The sequence below is a fragment of the Rhamphochromis longiceps genome, linkage group LG3, assembly GCF_057381845.1.
Source record: "Rhamphochromis longiceps isolate RC_006_pf linkage group LG3, R_longiceps_female_GT1.1, whole genome shotgun sequence".
Classification (NCBI taxonomy): Eukaryota; Metazoa; Chordata; class Actinopteri; order Cichliformes; family Cichlidae; genus Rhamphochromis; species Rhamphochromis longiceps.
This window is the reverse complement of record NC_140559.1, coordinates 12,167,173-12,171,949: the sequence shown is the minus strand read 5'-3', so window position 1 is coordinate 12,171,949 and position 4,777 is coordinate 12,167,173. Positions and strand designations below refer to the sequence as shown.

General features: G+C 42.5%; 1 protein-coding gene and 1 long non-coding RNA gene across 2 annotated transcripts in view; one reads left to right on the top strand and one right to left on the bottom strand.

The window, feature by feature from the left end:
* LOC146672933 (uncharacterized) overlaps nt 1–4,777 on the top strand; it is a 405,352-nt gene that overhangs the window by 254,186 nt on the left and 146,389 nt on the right. The window lies entirely within an intron of this gene.
* The window catches only part of LOC146672937 (uncharacterized), a 339,553-nt gene that overhangs the window by 227,675 nt on the left and 107,101 nt on the right, over nt 1–4,777 (bottom strand). The window lies entirely within an intron of this gene.

The following is a 4,777-nucleotide window of genomic DNA, read 5'->3' as shown; positions in this document are numbered from 1 at the left end:
CTGCGTTCAGGTGCACCTCAGAAACTCCCAGATTGTTGGCAGGTCGTGATTTATTTCGGTTTTCCTGTTTGAAGCACAAACATCATGCATCACTTTGTTGTTCTTCTTCCTGCAGCGTTTGAATATTTCAGCACTAAACGGATGTTTGTTCAAAGCTCATTTCAACCTGTTGAAGTCATGAATGAAAGTGCAGACTGAGAGTGGATCACATGATGTGTGTCATGTGACATGTTCAGTATTGTCACATGTCTAGATTGTCCCTGATATCATAACTGCTCAAACACTGATGATTATATTTGAAGAATTATTCCTGATGGCAGCAAAGTTTGATTGGAGCTCTCTGTCTGTGCTGATTTGTCGCCCTCTGGAGGTCAAAGCACAAACTGCATGATGTCACTGTAACCACCACAGTGACAGGAAATGATGCTAACGGCTGTCGTTAGGCTCACTGACAGCAGTGCTGATGTGTTCATGTCCAACACTGGCTCAGCTCAGACTCCTTCATCCTTCTCCAGCATGAGGCCGCCCTCAGACCCACAGGAGCTCTGACCTTTGACCTCCTGACCCTATCCACTTCAGTCTCTTTGCATCTTTAAATGCAAATCCATCCAAACTGTAGCCGAGCACCAAAAGCTGGAAGTTGTTATATGAATGATGATCATAGCAGAGTTCCTGTTTCCAGCTCAGACGTGTTAAACGCTGCTGCTGTGCTACATTTGTCATTTCCTGCTTCCATGTCAAAGTGCTGAACTCATCTTATCACTTTAATGCAGTAAAGCAGGAGCTGTAAGTCTGACATTTATTTAATGTCATCACAAACACACACAGCTGGATCAGCACCCAGATAAAGGGCTGAAAAAAATCAGCATTTGATTATTATTATTATTATTATTATTATTATTATTATTATTATTATTATTATATATCCTGTTTATGTGGATGCACTTTACTGATCACATGACTCTGAGGGATGTTTCCAGCACCTCGCTGAATCTGAGCCATGAAGATTTAAAGCAGCTCTGAAGGCAAAGCAGGTCTGAGCCTATGTTAGCAAGCTGTACCTAATAAAGTGGCAGCAAGGACTCAGTCAGTTATGATCAGAGCCAGCAGGGGGCAGCACAGAGAGGCGAGGCGCTGTCAGAGAAGCAGGCTGACATCAGACTGGTCATATTCCATCATCTATACTGAAATAATCATCAAACACACGCAGAGCAGAAACATGTGGAAACATCTGGAGCTCAGTCTCAGTTTGACCCCTCAGAGGTTTACCTCAGACCTGCTCCTCTGCTTCCTGTTTACAGCGCACATCATGCTGTGTACTGAGAGTCATGTGGTCAAAGTGAGGCCCTGGTACTCTGACAGAGAGCTAGCACAGTCATCCTAATGTATATCATCACTACCAGAGAGCATTCAGCTTTCACAGCAGCCACCATCCTGTCACACTGAGCATGTGCAAACACAGCAGCCAACATCCTGTCACACTGAGCATGTGCAAACACAGCTCTCAGCCTCCATCACTCACAAGCTCCAGCCTCCACTTAAAAGCCCAGAACAAAGCTTGTGACCAACACAGCGCAGACAGAGGTGATGTCCACACTCTGTTTCTGGGTGGGAAACTCACCTGTGGGCGTGGCTGTTCCTCCCCTACAATCTCTGATGTCACAGCTGCTAAATTAGACTGAAGCCAGACTCAAACAGAAAACAGCCTCAGAGACTCAGAGAGAGCGCTGCTCCAGCTCTGGACCGTAATATATATTCCACCACTATGCTGCAATGCATCTTGGGATAGGGTGGGCCCACCTGTCATTCAAATCCAGGGAGAAGAAGGACACGTTTGTGGGAGCCTGGGAGTCTGGACGGCCTTCGTGGCCTCGCTGTGATGTCATGGACCTTCAGAGGAAGCAGAGGCTGAATTGAAACACACCTGCTGACTTCCTGTGTTCTGCTCTGACAGCTGCCATGTGTCACAATGTGGATAATAAAGCCATCAAACTTCACTCAGCTCCAGTAACACCATCAGTGTTTGATGTCCACAGGATTCATCAGCTTTAACCATGATAGAAGCAGGAAGTTAAGATGAAGATGAACCATGTTGTGACTGAAGGACAAAGCTGAAACATACAGATGTGTACAGATGTGTGGAAAACTAAGCAGCAGCCATGTTTGGAGGCTCACTGAAGTCCTCCCAGCTGACAGTAGAAAAGTCTGATTTTTACTGTGAAAGCCACAAACATGTTTAATGAATCATTTTTAGAACTTAGAGAAACTGTTCATGTCCAAGATCTTTCCAAACACCAAATCTATACAAGCTTTACATGAAATGAAGCAAAAGTAAACTCAGGTATTATCTGTACAAATACTTTAAAGTGTTCCAACAACAATCAGGTGCATATACAATAAGGCAAGGCAAAGCAAGTTTATTTATATAGCACAATTAAACAACAAGGTGATTCAAAGTGCTTTACAGAGACATTAAAAAACAAAAACAAATAAAAAGCACGATTTAAAATTGATTTAAAAAAACAGTAGATAAAATCAGAACAGTAGATAAAATCAGTAGTTAAAATTTAAATTTAAAATTTAAGCTTAAAAGTGCGGATTTGCTGTTTTATTCAAATGCAGCTGAGAACAGGTGAGTCTTCAACCTGGATTTAAATAAACTGAGTGTTTCAGCTGATCTGAGGCTTTCTGGGAGTTTGTTCCAGATATAAATGGCCTGTATTTGTATAGCGCTTTTCTAGTCCCTAAGAACCCCAAAGCGCTTTACACAACCTGTCATCCACCCATTCACACACCCATTCACACACTGGTGATGGCAGCTACATTGTAGCCACAGCCGCCCTGGGACGCACTGACAGAGGCGAGGCTGCCGGACACTGGCGCCACCGGGCCCTCGGTGGAGCATAAAGGAGCATAAAAGCTTAATGCAGCTTCTCCGTGTCTGGTTCTGACTCTGGGAACTGATAAAAGACCGGATCCAGATGACCTGAGGGATCTGGAAGGTTCATACTGGGTCAGGAGGTCATTGATGTATTTTGATCCTAAACCACTCAGAGCTTTATAGACCAGCATCAGAACTTTAAAGTCTATCCTCTGACAGACAGGCAGCCAGTGTAAAGACCTCAGAGCTGGACTGATGTGGTCCACTTTTTTGGTCTTAGTGAGGACTCGAGCAGCAGAGTTCTGAATGAGCTGCAGTTGTCTGACTGATTTTTTAGGTAGACCTGTAAAGATGCTGTTACAGTAATCAAGCCTACTAAAGATGAATGCATGGACTAGTTTTTCCAGGTCCTGTTGAGACATCAGATCTTTTATCCTTGAAATATTCTTGAGGTGATAGTAAGCTGACTTTGTTATTGTCTTAATGTGTTTTTCTAAGTTTAGGTCTGCATCCATCACTACACCCAAATTTCTCGCCTGGTTTGTGGTTTTTAGATGTATAGATTGAAGTTCTCTGGTGACCTGTAATCGTTTTTCTTTGGCACCAAAGACTATTACCTCAGTTTAGTTTCTGTTTAGCTGGAGAAAATTGTGGCACAACCAGTCATTAATTTCCTCAATGCATTTACCAAGAGCCTGTACAGGGCCTCGGTCTCCTGGTGACATTGTGATATATATTTGTGTGTCATCTGCATAGCTGTGGTAGTTTATTTTGTTGTTCTTTATAATCTGTGCCAGTGGGAGCATGTAAATGTTAAACAGAAGGGGTCCCAAGATGGAACCTTGGGGAACTCCACATGTGATGCTTGTCTGCTCAGATGTGAAGTTACCTATTGATACAAAGTATTTCCTGTTTTCTAAGTATGTTTTGAACCAGTTTAGTACAGTTCCTGAAAGACCTGCCCAGTTCTCCAGTCGTTTGAGTAATATGTTGTGGTCAACTGTATCAAATGCTGCACTGAGATCCAGTAAAACTAGGACTGACATTTTTCCACTGTCTGTATTCAGACATATGTCATTAAACACTTTGGTCAGAGCGGTTTCAGTGCTGTGGTTCTGTCTAAAACCTGACTGGAAGGCATCGTAGCAATTATTCTGTGTTAAGAAGTAACTGAGCTGTTGAGAAACTGCTTTTTCAATGATCTTACTTAAAAACGGGAGATTTGAGATCGGCCTGTAGTTGTTCATTTGTGTCTTGTCAAGATTGTCCTTTTTCAGTATAGGTTTGATTACAGCAGTTTTTAGTGGTTCTGGAAACACACCTGATAATAAAGAAAAGTTGACGATCTGTAACAGGTCTGACTCTAAAGTCTTTGAGACCTTTTTGAAAAAACTTGTTGGCAGGACATCTAAACAGCAGGAGGAGGAGTTCAGTTGACCTAAGATGTCCTCCAGGTCTTTGCTGTTAATAGGTTGAAACTGTTTCATGGTGTTTAAACAGTTTTTTGGTGGACACAGTACATATCCTGGATCTGCTGTTGATGTACCAATTGCTTGTCTAATTTTTTGGATTTTTTCAGTGAAGAATTTGGCAAAGTCATTGCAGGCCATGGTCGAATGAAGTTCAGCTGCCACTGACACAGGAGGGTTTGTTAGCCTGTCAACTGTAGAAAATAAGACCCGAGCATTATGGCTGTTTTTAGTGATGATGTCAGAGAAGTAGGACCTCCTTGCATTCCTCAGCTGTAAATTATAATTGTGAAGTTTCTCTTTATAGATGTCATAATGAACCTGGAGGTTTGTTTTTCTCCATCTGCGCTCAGCTTTCCTACACTCTCTTTTTTCATTTTTCACCAGTGTGGAGTTTCTCCATGGAGACTTTTTCCTTCCAGAGATA